Below are 18,869 nucleotides of genomic sequence, written 5' to 3'. Positions count from 1 at the left end.
AAATGAGAGATGCTGTGCAATGCGATTGGGCTGTGGGAATGTAGGGTCTTCTCCGACCCTAGTCATAAGGGAGGGGGGAAGAAAGGTATATAAGGTAAAACACAGAATGATTCTGGGAAATAGGGTGAAAGAAGAGGTTAAGGATAGAATTCTGCTGGAGACTTGCATGGGGTTCTGGCCATTATTCATAGAATCCATAGAATCTCTGCAATACAGAAGGAGGCCACTCAGCCCATCGAGTCTGCACTGACCACAATCCCACCTGGATCCTATTCCTATAACCTCACATAGTTACCCTACTAATCCCCCTGACACTAGGGTCAATTTAGCATTCAACCGAACCCGCACATCTCTGGATTGTGGGAGGAAACCAGAGCACTCAGAGAAAACCCATGTAGACACGGGATGAACATGCAAACTCCACACAGACAGACACCTGAGGCCAGAGTTGAACCTGGGTCCCTGGCACTGTGAGATAACAGTGCTAAACACTCTACCACTGTGCCACCCATTAGTGGCTGTGCATCATCTCTGCTCCAAGTGTATAATAAGTTTAATCTAAAATGAGTTGAAACTTGAGTTATCTTTGCAATGTCTTAAATTGCAGAGATTAAGCAACAGTGGAAAGAGAGTGAATTACTGCCCACTAAAACGTGCTTTTCTGATTTTGTCTCAGATTTGAGTTAAATCACAAAACTGGGCTTATTATTAAAACAGCAGTGTGTTCAATTGTAAAGACTGTTTGGGAAGTAAATTTACCCAGAAATTTATATTTTCATAGCATAGCTGATAACACATTTATTCCTTGACCGCAACAGCTACTATTATCAAATGAAACAAATAAAAAGGAAAGAAAAGGCATATGAAAAGGAAGGGGTGGATACCATCAACACAAAAGAATGTATTGGAAGGGAGTAGCACAGTCTCTAGAAGATGAAAGCCTGGAAAAAAACACCAGGACCCCTCTTAAAGGATACCTTTCACTTGTAGGAGAGAACAATAAAAGAACGTTATAAACACATGGAACTGGGATTGATCCCTGAATCTGATCCTAAGCAACAAACTCTCGAAGGATTCAAGGCACTGAAATGTATTTTTTATTAAGAAAGCTCTTTCAAATATTTCTTAAAGCAAGTGCTGATTGCTTTCATTTGTCAAATGTATGAAAAAGGAGAATAGAATCACTGCCCATAGATTTAAGAGAATCGGTTCAATTAAATCTAACCTCCAGACTTCAAAAATTCACAGTGGATATTCTTGTGTTTTCTTATCATTATATCGAAAGGTCAATTGAATAAAACTGTCAGTAATCTCTAAGACAGATCATATTTTTCTTGCCATCCCTATATCAGTCGCAGTTTTGTTTTTCTAGCCATACTGTCATAGAATCCCTACATTGCAGAAAGAGGCCATTCGGCCCATCGAGTGTGCACCGACCAACCAGAGTATAGTGATAATAGTAGCTGTTGTGGTCAAGGGATAAATGTGTTATCAGCTATGCTATGAAAATATAAATTGCTGGGTAAATTTACTTCCCAAACAGTCTTTGCAATCGAACACACTGTTGTTTTAATAATAATATCCCAGCCACAGTCTATCCCCATAACACCACACATATACCCTGCTAATCTCCCTGACACTAAGGGATAATTTAGCTTGGCCAATCCACCTAACTTGCACATCTTGGAGGAAACCAGAGCACCCAGAGGAAACGCATGCAGATCGGGGGAGAATGTGCAAACTCCACATAGACAGTCACCCAAAGCCGGAATTGAACCCGGGTCCCTGATGCTGTGAGGCAGCAGTGCTAACCACCATGCCATCCCAAAGGTCCGTTGATTTCAAGCAGGAATTTCCAGCCTTGGGGTGAGTGCTGCTAAAAAGATCCTGCCCCGGGGTCTCTCATTGAAATCAGAGATAAGAATTTCTGTCAGAGGGTCATGATCTCTTCTCCAGAGAATGTGGGAGGCAGGGTCATTCAATATTTTAAGCAAAAGTAGATAGGTTCTTGACTAACAATGGAGTCAAAGGTTACTGGGGGTTGGCAGGAGCGTGGAGTTGAGAACACAATCAGATCAGCCATGTTCTTATTGAATGGTATAGCAGGCTCAAGGGGCTGAATGGCCTACCACTGTTCTGATTCATATGTTTGGGGGAAAGGTTTTCACAAAACCTCAGTGGTTCCATGATCTGCTGATGTAATCTAATAACTCGCATATTTTGACTAACTTTAGCCATCAGAAACATTTAAAACAGCATGCTTGCAGTTTTTTTTTCATATTCATTCATGGGATGTGGGTGTCACTGGCCGGGCCAGCATTTATTGCCCATCCCTGAGGGCATTTAAGGGTCAGCCACATTGCTGTGGATCTGGAGTCATGTGTCAGCCAGACCGGGTAAGGAGGACAGATTTCCTTCCCTAAAGGACATTAGTGAACCAGATGGGTTTTTCTGACAATGGTTTCATGGTCATCACCAGATTTTTAATGAATTCAAATTTCACTATTATGTGGAGTTGCCAGCATTGGACTGGGGAGGGCACAGTAAATAGTTTCAGAACACCAGCTTAAAGTCCAACAGGTTTATTTAATAGCATGTGCTTTTGGAGCATTGTCCCTTCATCAGGTGAGTTTGCTGTGGTGGGATTTGAACCCAGGTCTCCGGATGAATACCCTGGATGTCTAGTTCAGCGACAATATACCTATGCCACTATCTCCCCGTTTCTGTTCAATTATCTCGGAAATGTTGGTTCACTTGTTGAGCGACTGAAGTTTCGGCAAGAAGTATCATGTTACTTGTCCCCATTTCATTCACAAATGATCCTAAATGTCAGGGCTTAAACCAAAATTAATAATTAGCAGCAGAAGCAGAAACAAGTTAACGCACTTTGCATTCATAACATTAATGTATGTGACTGAAAGGGTTAAATTTGAATGAACAGCGCTTGCTGGCAAGTAACCTCCCGTTCTGCTTGATTGAGCTCCTTTTGGTGATTGAGTTTGAATAGTGCCATTTAATATCATCTGGAATAGCATATTGGAAGATGATCAATTATCTGACATGCTTGATGGTTCCAGCAGTGGTTTATCTCTCTCATGAGCCACTGCTGGAAATACTCACTGATTCCGCTATAAAGTGTGGCGTGAAATGAATAAATGACTTGGGAGGAGTGGTTTATTGAAAACTAAACCACCTCATGAATATTTGAACTCCAAAACCCATTCACTTTTCAAACTAATGGTTGATGTGGTCTGGTGTCACGCCGTGGTTCACTTCTCAGTAACTCACTGCGCACTTATCCATCTGAATATTAAAGACACTAGCCCCGGGTTTTTGTGAATAAGCCATTCAACCTCCCCACGAGAGGAGGAAGGACCATTTGAATATTTTTAATTAATGTTTCCACCGATCGTTAAATAGGGACCGTTCCCTTTTACACAAATGCGTTGTTGCCTCTACATGACTAATTGTGATAGGGGTGGAGTTGATGTGTGTGAGCAGGAGGGTTTAGGAGAGAGAGAAAAAAAAGATGCAAGCTTTGACTTTTCAGGCACTTTGAGTGTCCATGAAATGGTCAGTAAAGCAGAAAGAGCTCACCAATAATGATTTGATCAATCAGGATAGAGTCAATCTGCCCATAGGACATAGCTGAAATAACAAATCACCCTCGCTCTGAAAGGATAGTACCGCACAGTTCACTGTTCTACACATCTTTCATCTTTATAGCAGTGACCTGCATCAAAGCAATCCATCACACAAAGCTTTTACAGTGAAAATGTCTATGTAGTGCTAAAATAGTTTCAATCAATTTGCATAAGATATAAAGAAACGTATTAAAAATTGTGCCCCCCCCCCACATATCTCAGGTACAAAGGTATTTTTAGCCAGGGAGAGAAAGCTGTTTTTGAAAATCCAAATGATAGATGACAGGAAGGTGGCTTAGGGTGTAGAACATTTTTAATCCACAAATCATTCTGTATGGATTGTTCTTAATGATGTGCAATGGAGGAGCGTCAAAGAGGAGATGCATTAGTATTTAACACTGTATTTTGGAGTAAGCATATGTAATGATGTAATGGGAAAGTTAGAGATTCTTTCGATGTGATTGGCTGAGCAGTTACCACGGCAACCGAGTCATCATTGGTCATTTGAGGTCTCAGTTCACTAATACGACCAATATGGAATAATTGAAGCATTTTCAGTTTAACGGGCTAGCCCTTGTGATTTATAGCTAGAATGACAATGTGTGGTGGCAAGATATATTAGACATCATTTTTCTGAAGGAGTATTACTCGATTGTACAGCAAAACACTCTTAGGATCACCTGATATAAACTTCGATGAACAAATAGTTCAAGAAAGCTCTGTTAAAGCTACCTGTGATTTGTTAATTTTACATTTTTTTTAACTTGATGATGCAGAGTGATCAATTAGTTTAGAACAATGTCATTTAATATTTAGCACTCAGTTTGCATCCAGTCATCACAGCTGGGATGAAGTTCTTGATTGGCAGCTGTTAACAACCCTTAAGTAAAATGACTTTGGGTGACACCAACTCAGTTCTCGGTAGACGTGTGTGGAGAGTTCAGAGAGAAAAATAACACTATGCTACAAACAATGCAAAATATAATTTCGGCAATTATGTGCAGTGAGGTGATATGGATAGGAAGTGTCATAATAACAAAAAAAGGGAACTAAACATTTGTGCAGGGTATATTTTCATGGCCTAGTTTCATGACAAGAGTACAGCTTTTAGAAATTAGCAAGGCGTCTGATCGGATTGCTTTTGCTAGGTCTGGTGTGACACACATTTGTCTTTTGGAATATTTCATTTACAATGTTAAATGTTACTTGCTGGAAAGTAACAATTCAAAGTTGAAAATCTTTGGGCATCATCCTCATGTAGCCAAACAAGGAGTATCAGTAAAACCCGCAGATAACCAGCCCTGACACTTGACCCTGGATGAGCAGATGTAAATTTATTAGTATTCAATTTATAAGCTGTTCTTAATGATAAACATATGGCTAACAAATCAGCATTTTCACAAATTAAAAGTATTAGATTGTTGTCAAAGAAAAATGTAGAAAATATGATTTTTAATCATATTTGCTTTGGTTATGGACATAAAGATAACTTCAAACTCATATCATTATGTCACATGGATGAGGCAGTGGTGTAGTGATATTGTCACTGGAATAGTAATCCAGAGACCCAGCATAATGCTCTGGGGACCTGGATTCAAATCCCACCAGGGGAGATCTGGAACTAGAAGTGTAATGATGACAATGAAACCATTATCGATTTTCACAAAATCCCATCTGGTTCACTAATGTCCTTTTAAGGAAGAAAATCTGTCATCCTTACCTGATCTGGCCCAAATGTGACTCCAGACTCACAGCAATGTGGCTGATGCTTAAATGCCCTCAGGGATGGGCAATAAAGGCTGGCGCAGCCAGCAATGCCCACAGTCCATGAATGAATTTTTAAAAAAAGCTTGGCTCATTTTATAGCAGTCTTTCTTCTGAATCAGAAGATTCAAGCCCCGCTCCAGAGCTGACAGTCTCGGCTGAAACAAAGTAAAATAAAGTTTAGCTGTTAGTCACAAGTAGGCTTACGTTAACACTACAAGTTACTAAGAAAATCCTCTAGTCACCACATTGTGGGGCCTGTTCGGATACACTAAGGGAGAATTTAGCATGGCCAATGCACTTAACCAGTACGTCTTTTGGACTGTGGGAGGAAACCAGAGCACCCAGAGACAGACACAGAGAAGACACAGACTCCACACAGACAATGACCCAAGCCAGGAATCAAGCCCAGGTTCCTGGTGTTATGAGGCAGCAGCTCTAACCACTTTGCCACTGTGCCATCCACACATCAGTGTAACGGTGAAGAGTATGGCTTGAATCTTGAGTTAGATTCTGATTAAGACCCATGTTTGATGGCATTGGTTAGAAGTAAAAGACTCCATGGTAATACTTGAAGAAGAGTGTCAGAAGTTACCCTGGATAATGTCCCATCAATAATAGATGGTTTGTATTATTATTGTCTGTGGAACACACGTTCTGTTCAAATTGTTTAGAACCATTGTGACTGCACTAGGTTGATTTAAAATGCTTTGGATGTTAAGACGCAGGATGGGATGCAATATTTGGGCTTTTCAACCATGCAAGCTACGTCTTTAATCAAGTATCTCTCAAGAACATAACAACTAGCAGGCTGCTTCAGAAACTATGAGGTCTATTTTATGATTTAGCCATTCCTGCAAATCTTAATACACGCATGTAGTTGTTACCCAAATGGTTCAGTTAACTTTGAATATCGTAGGTCTGTGCCAATGTCTAGTGAGAACTCTTTTGGAGAAGGTACATTGTTAGGAAGAAAGCTTTGAAATGTATCGTGATATAGGAATGATTGATGCTGTCATTGGGTGTAAAGTAGAACATGTCCCATTTTCCCTGGCGCTGTTCTTCCTTAATGAGAACAGCACCCCCTCCCCAATCAATAGAAAATCACTTTTAGAATGTGAATAGATAAATGTAACAGACTGGGTGATTCACACAGCTGTCAACTGTTTTGGTAGGGTGTCACGGTATGTATTCAACGTTTGTCCACCTTAAAGAGACAGAAAAGAAGCATGATGGAAACAATAGTGGACAGGTAGGTTTTATCTGCATTTCTGTCCATAGGGAAATTTTGACCTTCAAATAAATTTTGCAATGCGCGGACGTTTTTAGTAAATCTCTGAATATGTTGAGTACCTGTCAAAAATCTTTGGTTACAAAACCCAAATGATGTGTAAATAGTATGTCACCTTAGGAGAAGCTTCCGAATCTAATGCTACTGCTGCTGTTTTGTCACCAATTCTGAAATTCTGTCCAAGTGTGTTGCTAGTCTAGGTTTCCTGTCATTGGTACAGTTTGGATCCAAGAGTTTAGAAATAGATTTTAGCCAGTCCTAATCCACAGTTTGAACCCAATTTGTAAGAGATTGGCTCCTGAGCACTGCTTCAGGCTTGAGCGCATGGATAGGACACAGCAGTGCCAGGAGTGAAAAATTATTATATTAGGAAATGTAAAAGAATATGAGAAACTGTAAGAACTGGGAACAGAAATTTGAAAAACCTTTTGAAAGACTCAGGAAGAATCTCCATAGAAATTCTACAGTGCAGAAAGAAATCATTCATCCCATTGAGTTTGCACCAACCCTTTGAAAGAGCACTCCATCGAGGCTCACACCCCAGTCCCATCCCTGTAAATGTGTGCACTTACCATGGCCAATTCACCTAACCCACACATCTCTGGACTGTGGAGGGAAGCTGGGGTATCCAGAGAAAACCAACAAGTGAGCAGAGCACAAGTGTAGTTTGACCTGACTGGCACTCACCCATTGGGCTATATTTTCTTTCAAACACTGCATGTAGTGAAATCAATGCTGGAAAATCTCAGCAGGTCTGGCAGCATCTGTAAGGAGGAAAAGAGCTGACATTTTGAGTTCAGATGACCCTTTGTCAAAGCTTTAACAGCTTTGACAAACAGGTCATCTCAACTCAAAATGTCAGCTCACCAGATTTCCTTTATTTACAAACTTCTCTCCACTCCTAAAAGTGCTTCAGGTACAAAGAACAGAAGAGCTAGGAGCTGGAGTAGTCATCTGGCCCCTCGAGCCTGCTCCGCCACTCAATAAGATCTTGGCTGATCTTTTCGTGGACTCAGCTCCACTTATTCACCTGCTCACCATAACCCTTAATTCCTTTACTGCTCAAAAATTTATCTATACTTGTCTTAAAAACATTCAATGAGCTAGCTTCAAATGTTTCACTGGGCAAGGAATTCCACAGATTCACAGCCCTTTATGTGAAGAGGTTCCTCCTCAACTTAGTCCTATCTGCTCCTCCTTATTTTGAGGCCACCCCTCCCTTGTTCTAGTTTCACCTGTGGGTATGCCAGCGTTGGACTGGCGTAAACACAGTAAAAAGTCTGACAACACCAGGTTTTAGTCCAACCTATTTATTTGATAATATACTCACTAGCTTTCGGGTTAGTCCCTTCGTCAGGTGAACGTCACCTGACGAAGGGACTAACCCGAAAGCTAGTGAGTATATTATCAAATAAATAGGTTGGACTAAAACCTGGTGTTGTCAGACTTTTTACTAGTTTCACCTGCCAGTGGAAAAAATTTCTGTGCTTTTATCTTATCAATTCCCTTCATAATCTTATATGCTTCTATATGACCTCCCCTCATTCTACTGAATTCCAATGAGTACCGTCTCAGTCTACTCAGTCTCTCCTCATAAACCAACCTGCTCGAGTCCGGAATCGACCTAGTGAATCTCCTCTGCACCCCCTCTAGTGCTCTAGTTTCTCAAGTAAGGTGACCAAAACTGTACACAGTACTCCAGGTGTGGCCTTACCAGCACTTTAAACAGATGCAACATAACCTCGCTGCTTTTAAACACCATCCCTCTAGCAATGAAGGACAAAATTCCATTTGTCTTCTTAATTATCTGCTACACCTACAAATCAACTTTTTGTGATTCATGCACAAGTCTCTCTGCACAGCAGCACACTGCAATTTTTTACCGTTTAAATAATAGTCCATTTTGCTGTTGTTCCTACCAAAATGGATGATCTCATATTTATCAATATTGCACTCTATCTGCCAGACCCTTGCCCACTCATTTAGACTATCTATATTCCTTTGCAGACTTTCAGTGTTGACTGCACCCTTTGATCTGGTACACAGTGTCATTTGCAAATTTTAACACACTACACTTGGTCCCCAACTTCAAATCATTTATGTAAATCGTAAACAATTGGAGTCCCAACACCAATCCCTGAGGCACACCACTAGTCACTGATCACCAACCAGAAGAAACACTCATTTACCGCAACTCTTTGCTTTCTATTAGTTTAACAAATCCTCTATCCATGCTAATACATTACCCATAACACCGCGCACCTTTATCTTATACTGCAGCCTTTGGTGCAGCACCTTGTCAATAGCCTTTAGAAATCCAGATACACCACATCCACAGGTTCCCCATTGTCCACTGTGCATGTAATGTTCTCAAAGAAATCATCCAAACTAGTCAAATATGACCTGTCCTTCATGAACCCATGTTGCATATTTTCAATGGGACAATTTATATCCAGATGTCTTGCTACTTCTTCCTTGATGATAGATTCAAGTATTTCCCCTACTACAGAAGTTAAGCTATAGTTACCCGCCTTTTGTCTACCTCCTTTTTAAACAGTGGCGTCACATTTGGTATTTTCCAATCTGTGGGAACTTGTCCAGAGTTCAGCGAATTTTGGTAAATTACCACTGGTGCATTTGTTATTTCCCCCCCCATCTCTTTAAGTATCCTGGGATACATTCCATCAGGGCCAGGAGACTTGTCTACTATTAGCGCCCATTAGCTTGCCCAACCCTACCTCTTTAGCAATAATGATAGTTTCTAGGTCCTCACCTGCCAGAGCTTTCTTGTCATTGTCCACTGTGAAGATCGACACAAAATACCTGTTCAATGCCTCAGCCATTTCCTCATTTCCAGTTATTACATCCCCCTTCTCATCCTCTAAAGGACCAATATTTACTTTAGCCATTCTTTTTCATTTTATATATTTGTAGAAAAGTTTACTATCTTGTTTTATATTCTGAGTTAGTTTATTTTCATAATCCTTCTTACTTTCAGCACTCATCAACGTTGTAACCCAGACTAGAAACTCCAAGGTGTTTTACGAAGATAGCCTAGACCGTAAATTATTACATTCGATTTGGGCATGGGTGGGCATGAGATGTTTCACTCCAGGGCATTATTCAAGTGACCCACAAGGAAACTTTTATCAAAGTTTATTTGAGAACACAGTTAAAGTATAATAAAAGATTTAGCGTGACCTTTTATGTTAAATTGGTAATATTTACCATTTACAAGAATCAAATATGATACAGTGTAGACCTTAACACCTAGCTTTCTATAATGTTCCAAGTCAAATAACATCCCACAAACATACACTCCTTTTTAGACTTGGCATAAAAAGCAAGTATGCTCACGTGATGCTGCATTTTCAGCTTTTTAACACCTGCTGTCAATTGGTCCTTTGAGTGTTGGATTAAATCTCTGAAGCTTCCCAGTCCTAAGACTTTCAGCACACTTCTGGAGAGAAAGTGAAAAACAGAGACACTGCTTTCTGTCTCAAGTCTAAACAGCATCTGACAGCAACCCACACACAGCAGAATTCCCAACTTTAGAGAGAGGGGAAGAGCACGGTTGCTGCTTTCCACTCCAGGTTACTACTGAAAAGAAATTAAAAACTTGAACTTTTCTGTGGGAAAAAAAAACTGTCCCCAGACATCTCCTGACCTGTCAATCATGCGCCATCCAGCATTGCCAAAAGGGTCATAAAACCTCAGGATACTGCATTAGGCCAGATTAAAAATAGGCGTGATGTCCATTATATTGCTTCACTTACCTGACGAAGGACCAATGCTCTGAAAGGTTGTGATTCCAAATAAACCTGTTGGACTTTAACCTGGTGTTGTGAGACTTCTTACTGTGACCACCCCAGTCTAATACTGGCTTCTCTACATCATGCCTTCAGTAACAATTGGAGGACACTGGTTATAGACAAAACGGTGCCAATAAAATGCTAGGAGCTGCTTGAAAAAACCTGTGAAGAAACACGATTAAAATACATTTCTTAAAGGCACAGTACCATCACATTGCACAAACTGATAACTTATTCTCTGAGAATACATTCAGTCTGTACTGGATGATAACTCTAACTTGAATAGGAATGTGGAACTTTGACTTTATTAATAAAGGCACAGAAATTTTTCTGAAGTATGTTAAATTTCAAAGGTGCTCAGACAAATGCTGGGGAGGCAGGAAGAGTGTTCTCCAACCACCAGAGCTGATTGTAATGTATGGCTGTGCTGACACTGTCCGAGTCAGGCAAGGGATTGTAATGGATTGGAGTGGTGGGAATAAAAAACAGGAGAGCCCGAGAGATCACATGGAGGATTCAAATCCATATTCTCCTCCATAGGGGCGAAGGACCTAATTGGGATAGACTGTAAAATCAGCACAGCAAGTGTCCCAATGAAAAGAAATGAAAGTCAAAGATTTGGGGGAGATGTACCATAATAGGGATAATGAAAGACTTGGGGAGAGATTTATAATAGAGAGAATGAACAGTGCAGTATAAGGGGTTAATTCTAATTAATGAAACAGTATAAGGCAGTGTTGCTAAGTTTACAGATGATACAAAGATATGTAGAGGGACAGATGGTATTGAGGAAGCGGAGGGCTGCAGACAGACTTGGATAGGTTAGGAGAGTGGCAAAGAAGTGGCAGATGGAATACAATGTGGAAAAGTGTGAGGTTATGCACTTTGGAAGGAGGAATGGAAGCATTAACTATTTTCTAAATGCGAAAATGCTTAGGAAATCAGAAGCACAAAGGGAGTTGGGTGTCCTTGTTCAAGATTCTCTTAAGATTAATGTGCGGGTTCAGTCGGCAGTCAGGAAGGCAAATGTAATGTTTTCACTCATGTCGAGAGGGCTAGAATGCAAGAACAGGGATGCATTTCTGAAGGAGTATGAGGAATATTGTGAGCAATTTTGGGCCCTGTATCTAAGGAAGGATGTGCTGGCCTTGGAAAGGGTCCAGAGGAGATTCACAAGAATGACCCCTGGAATGGAGAGCTTGTTGTATGAGGAACAGTTGAGAATCCTGGGTCTGTACTCATTGAAATTTAGAAGGATGAGGGGGGATCTTATTGAAACTTATAGGATACTGCGAGGCCTGGATAGAGTGGACGTGGACAAGATGTTTCCACTAGTAGGAAAAACTATAACCAAAGGGCACAACTTCAGGTTAAAGGGACGATCCTTTAAAACAGAGATGAGGAGGAATTTCTTCAGCCCATGAGTGGTGAATCTGTGGAACTCTTTGCCGCAGAAGGCTGTGGAGGGCAGGTCATTGAGTGTCTTTAAGACAGAGATAGATCGATTCTTGATTAATAAGGAGATCAAGGGTTATGGGGAAAAGGCAAGAAAATGGGGATGAGAAAAGTATCAGTCATGATTAAATGGCAGAGCAGACATGATGAGCTAATTCTGCTCCTATGGCTTGTGGTTTTATAGGTGATCACAGGAAGTGATGTGATGTCTCATGACCTTGCTCTCTCTTATTAAACCTCATGCAGCCACAGTAAGCTGTTTCTTAGTAAAGTTATTGTGTTCCTCACCTTAGCAGGTTCCATAAATTTTCAGTGTTAGCACAACGAGACTACAAACATGAAGTTTTACTATTAAACCCACTAAACTCCTAATCTAATTGTAAAGGAGGAAGGCGTGAAAAACATCAATTTCAATGAAACTGAGTGAATTCCAGGGAGAAGATAGTGACACGACAAAGCAACAACCATATTCAGCATGTTTAACGTTGCAACAGATCCTCCACTGGTGGATTTGAAGAGGCTGAGGACGAGGGAGGGTCTGAGAAGATGACCAAAGTCATCATTGGAAGTAAGCAGTTTCTGAAGGCAGTGAAAGAAGCAGCATGTTGGAGAGATTATTCACTGGTGTGTAAGATAAAGAGCGAAATTCTCTGTTCTCGTCTCTGCCCGCTCTGCTGCAAGTGAGAACGAAGAATTTGACGTTCCAGCCAAAACTCCATTCACTTCAGCGGCACTGGAGAAGCCCAGCCCAGCCCAGCATAAGTCACTGGTATCATTGGATGAATTAAGGAGACATATGGCAGCAGACCAGAACCAGAAGAATGAAAGGCACAAGTTAGGATATAGAGCCAAGAGATCATATAAAGGCAGATGAAGTAATGCTAAGGAAAGATTTGCAAAGAGCAATGAGGGTGAGCGAATAATTCAATATACTTTCGATCCTATGGAATAGGAAGGGGCATATGGAGCAGTATGGTGATACAGTGGTTAACACTGCTGCCTCACAGTGCCAGGGACCCAGGTTCGATTTCCAGCTTGGGTCTCTGCAGAGTTTACACATTTTCCTAGTGTCTGTGTGCATTTCCTTTGGGTGCTCTGGTTTCCTCGCAGAGTCCGAAAGATGTGCTGTTAGGTGAATTGGCCATGCTAAATTCTCCCTCAGCATACCCTAACAGGCACCAAAGTGTGGCGACTAGGGGATTTTCATAGTAACTTCAGTGCAGTGTTAATAAGAACATAAGAACATAAAAAATAGGAGCAGGAGTAGGCCATCCAGCCCTTCGAGCCTGCCCCGCCATTCAATAAGATCATGGCTGATCTGTCGTGTCTCAGTTCCACATTCCCGCCCTCTCCCCATAACCCTTAATCCCCTCGCTTATCAAAAACCCATCAACCCGCGTCTTAAAAATATTTAGCGAGGCAGCCTCCACCACCTCAATGGGCAGAGAATTCCAGAGATTCACCACCCTTTGAGTGAAGAAGTTCCTCCTCAACTCCGTTCTAAACCACCCCCCCTTTATCTTGAGACTGTGCCCCCTAGTCCTACTGTCCTTTCTGAGCGGGAAGACCCTCTCCACCTCTATCCTATCCATCCCATTCATCATCTTATACGTAAGATGTAAGCCTACTTGTGACACTAATAAATAAACTTTGAAACTTTGTATCTATTAATCATCAAAGACTGTTCCTTAAGTAGAAAATAATCTTTAAATCATCAATTAGTAGTCACTTGGAACAGGTCTGTCTGCAAATATGTTAGATATGCTTTACAGTGATGGTAAGGACAGTAATATGAAATTTCACCAATACTTATCAGTAATAAATTCATTCCGATGGTTTCGATATTGAGCTGGTAGTGCAGCCCTCAGTAAACCATTTCTAACCCAAAGTCATCACCTCTTGTTCCAAACCTAGCCTTCCAAGAGTTGTTAATGTATCTCATGGAGCCACCAACAAAATATACCAGGGAAAACCTCAACAGAATCTGAAGCCAAATTTCAATGGAATTGACGTTAAGCCGTTTCTTTTGATGAAGAACAAACATGTTTTTCTGGCAATAATTTCAGATTGATTCTAAGCTTTTCCTTGCTTGCTGGAATTAACCATGTTCCGATGAAATGGGCTATCTGGTTTGAATTGCTCAATCCCACAAAAAATTGGCTTGGAAAAAAATGAGAGCAGAAATTAATGATGCAATCTTTTGCTGTTCTTCAGCTAATTTTAGTGGAGCATTAACCCGTCTAGTTGAAGCAGGTTAATTCCTCCATTATGTTGATGGCCAGAAGAATGTCACGGAATGGATGTATGCAATATCAGAAATAGTGATTTCACTGTTATTAGGAGTAAGACTTCAATAAACAAGTCATTCTGTCTGTGTGTGTGGCCAATATCTTATGACCTCGCTCGGGCAACGTTCGTAAAATCCCGCCTGAGGCCAACAGAGAATTCTATTCTGCAAGCCGCGCCTGCTCCGATTCTGGGACAGGTTTGGCGGTAACATTCCAGCTTCTGTATGTGTGTGTATGGGTATGTGTGTGTTTGTGTGTATTTCTGTGTATGTGTAAGAAAACACCAGGGCTTACATACATTCTGAAGCTGTCCCATTTTGATTTGAAGAGTATGTATCTGTAATCTGCCGGGATCAAAGTAATTATTTGTTCTAGACGTTAATTTCCATAGTCTTCTTCATGTAAGTGTAGCTATTCCTTAGACGCATGCATTTTTAAAAGGCTGCATTGTTGCCCTAATTCATTTCTGTGCAGACCTGACCTGCTGCGTGTATAAATAAGGGTAATTTTTAAGTGTATAATTCTGCAATCTGTATGTACAAGTCAGAGCAGCTTTCCGAAGTGGCCCAGTTATACAGTCATTACCTTAACAGATATGGCTTTGCTAGTGGCTCAGGTAAATCTAATTAATGTATATGTCATTTTGTGCAGCCTGTTTCTCTACCAAATGTAGAATAAAGCAACTTAGTTCAAGAGGAAATGTGTCATTGAAATATAAACAAAAATTATCCCTTAAAATCCTCTGTGCCACATCAAAGTACAATTATATGGCTTTTGTGTAAGTTCATAGCATTATATGAGGTAAAATGGACAAAGCCTATAATCATTTCAAAATAGATTTGCCCTCATCTTCACTTTTTGTCTCAGGTTCTTGAATAAAATAATGTCTCACCATATTCAACAAAAACATTATTTTTATTCAATTATCTGTCGTTTGAATAATTGAAACATTAACTGGTATTTCCATGTGAAATTATTGCATTTATTTCCTCGCCTTCCATTTCTTTCCTTCCTTCCCAGAGTTACTTAGCCTCTTTCGCGAGTAAGTGGTGCAATTTGCTTCTAAGACGTTTGCATAATTTAAGGAACCTGCGACAATGGGCCGAGACTGAAGTGACAGTATTTCCCCGGCAAGTGAACTGATAAAACTCACAACACGTATTGACTGGCAGGTTCAAGCGTCAGTCCCCACTGGCACATAAGCCTGTGACTGCACAGATGTGAAGCAGCGGTGAGTAAATGCTGCTCTAAACTATGGAGGCATGAAATTGCATATGGATCCCTTTGGAAGGTGGGCGGTACTCACTTTGGAGGGTACCTGACTCCTGAAAGCAAAATGACGTGCTCGTTTGCAGGGATCCAGCACGGCAGGTTCAACTAATTTTAACTCCCTGCTCACTGCTTGTGCCGAATACAATTTCTGATTTCATTCAATGTTGCAAATCGTTACAGGTTTCGAAAATTAATTTAAAAAACAGCTGTATATGTCACTGCCTCCTTTTTGTTGTCCTGATTTTCATTTTGATAAATAATCTTTATATCCAAACCAGAGGAAGGTCTCATAGTGGAAGTTGAAAGGGGGAAAAAGAATCATTTATTATGAAAAAAATCATGAGCCCTCCTTCACACCCCCCAACACTCCCCCACCAACCCCCCAAATCAAGAAAAATGTGTTGCATTCAACTGATGCTAATGTCATGAACATCTGAGCAGAAAGCAGTGTCAGACTGTGGTAAATCAGCAACGAAGCCGGAGGCCACCAACAGCTTCGGTACAATCTGCTGTGCTATGCAGAGCCTATTTTGAGAACCTTAAGGCTGACCTAAAAGCATTGATGGGTTGTATGGAGATCAATACAGTTATATTACTGAAAGATGGTTCTGTGCACCTGCAATGATTATAGGAGTGAAACGACTGTACTGTGGTTTGATTAATAATCAATTGCATTGAATAATATGCTGAAAATATGCATAGCTGATTACAGTAATTAATGGAATATTAGTTGGACTGACTTTCATCATTAAGAACTTTGTTGAATTTTGCTGATATCCTGTGTTCAAAGCAGCAATAAAAACCTCATTGATGTCGCAATTTTCCTGTAGCTGATACTTCCTGGCAATTTTGAAGGGTGCGATCTTGAAACAGTTAAGTGTCCATGTGTGTGTGTAAGTGTACGTGTGTGTGTGTACGTGTGTGTGTATGTATGTATGTGTGTGTGTTCATGTATTTGTGTGTGTACATGTACATGTGTCTGTGTATACATATGTGTGTACGTATATTTAGGTGTGTCTGTGTGTTACTTTCCCATGGCATTACCCACAAAATCATATAACGTCTACAGTGCAGAAGGAGGCCATTCAGCCCATTAAGTCTGCACTAACAACAAGCCCATCCAGACCCCATCCTTGTAATCCCACATATTTACCCTGCTAATCCCTCTAACCTATGCATCCCAGGACGATCAGAGACAATTTAGCATGGCCAATGCACCCAACCTGCACATCTTTGGAGGAAATTGGAGTATCCGGAGGAAACCCACGTAGACACAGTGAGAACATGCAAACTCCACACAGACAGTGACCCAAGCTGGGAATTGGGTCGTTGGAGCTATGAGACAGCAGTGTTAACCACTCTGCCACCGTACCGCCCCAAATGTCAGGATGAAATGAATTATCCTCAGAGAATCTGAATGATGTTGTAGGTATAGATATAGGGTCCAGGAGTTTCTGGAAGTAATGGTGAAGGGACTTCTGCCTCTGCAGGTTTATTACAGATGGGCAATAAATGTTGGCCTAGTCAGCGACACCCACATCCCTTGCACGAATAATTAAAAAATTCATTCTACATTACCAGTACTTTTAGGCAAAATTGTAAATGATCTTCGCTTAAGTTGGAGGAGAAATCTCTCAAAGGAAAAGCTCCCCATCTTAAACACTTTCTTCCCCCAAGTGGCTGTCTTGTGTATCATCTACAAGATGCACTGCAGGAACCCATCAAGGCTCCTAAACCCACGGCCTCCACCAAATGGTAGGAAAAGCGCAGCAGACGCAGAGGATGCCGCCACCTGCAAATTCTTCTCCTTGCCACACATCATTTTTACTTGGAACTGTATCACTGTTCCTGGGTCAAAATCCTGGAACTCCCTTCCTAACAGCGCTGTGGATGTACCTATGCCACATGGACTGCAGAGGTTCAGGAGGGCAGCTTACCACCACCTTCTCAAGGGTGACGAGAGATGGGCAACAAATGCTGACCTAGCCAGCTATGCCCACAGCCCAGGAAAGAATTCTAAAAAGTGAGGAGCATGGACAACTGTGATGATCCGTATTTCGGGAAATGGTGGTCTAGGAGAATATGGCTGACTGACTCTGACCATTACACTTGCACAAAGCTGTGAAATAAATGAGATCTAATTGGATTAAAATGTTGTTTTGAAAATAAACACGCTTCCATAAATGTCTTAAAGGTGGAGATGGATGTGGAGAGACTGTTTCAGGGCAAAACTTCAGAATTTGTTTTATCTGCTGTAGGCACAGTTGCCCCTGTGGAGGTGAGAGGGGGGGCAATGCACAGGAAGTTAGTCGGGAAAACAAGAGGTTTGTGCGGGAGCTGGAGGAGCCAGTTCTCCACCTCAAAAATTATTTCTTTCCCCACAGACCTGCTGAGTTCTCCAGCATTGTCTGTTTTTATTTCAGAGTTCCAGCATTCCACAGCATTTTGCTCCTGTGCTGGAGGAGACTAGTCTATCCAAAATTTGGAGCCGAATTTCTAGGCAAGCGAGGGGTTGCCAATTGACCTTGTGAAAAGGACTATTAATGTGGGACCTTGACTTCAGATCCCTGGAGACATCAGGGGACAATGCAGCTGACCAGAGGTGATGTACAGTGGACAGTAATCCAGACAGGCTTGGAAAGCCCTCCCCAATTGCGTGACTTCAGCTGCAGCCACAGGCCGCCTATTGCTTGGGTCATTTCCACCCCCACCACACCCCCCTTCCTCTCCCCCACCCCCCACTGCCCTACTCTCAACAATGGTGGTCTGGCTGCTGATGCCCATCAGCTTCAAGTACCTGCGTGCCATTCTTAATTGGATGCCGATGCCAACCACCCCTCACCCTCAACCCCACCCTCACGATGGCCACAGAGCCAGGTGACTGTTCGCCGCACAGTGCTGGGTTCTAACCCCCGTCTGATCACAATGGTGAGTTTCTGAAGTCTGTAAGGAAAATCCCATCCTTGATATTTCATTGGCGGTAGGTGGGGAGATCAAAAGAACCTGGGCTGAGAAAAGTCATCACCTCTTTGGATCCAATTCAAATGGGAAAGATTTGCATAACTTTGTGAGGTAAATATATCCTTTAAGTTGATGATAGGCATCAGTGTGTTTTCTTTTTGAAGATGGTAGTTTTGGCAAAAGAAATGGATGGTACCTGAGGCAAGCTGAGCTCAGAGAGGCCACAGTAGGAAAAGCTGATAAGATGTTCAGGGTTAGGCATGGGGAGTCCTTGAGGGAGTGGGAGAGCAGGGGAGCTTGAGGGGAAGGGGGGAAAGGGAAAGGAGAAAAGCAGCAAGCAACTGAATGGTCTCAACCCTCATGAAAAAGAACTTTGCAAGCT

The sequence above is a fragment of the Carcharhinus amblyrhynchos genome, chromosome 26 (assembly GCF_965287045.1).
Source record: "Carcharhinus amblyrhynchos chromosome 26, sCarAmb.v2.hapA, whole genome shotgun sequence".
In the NCBI taxonomy this organism is placed as follows: domain Eukaryota; kingdom Metazoa; phylum Chordata; class Chondrichthyes; order Carcharhiniformes; family Carcharhinidae; genus Carcharhinus; species Carcharhinus amblyrhynchos.
This window is presented reverse-complemented; position numbering follows the sequence as displayed.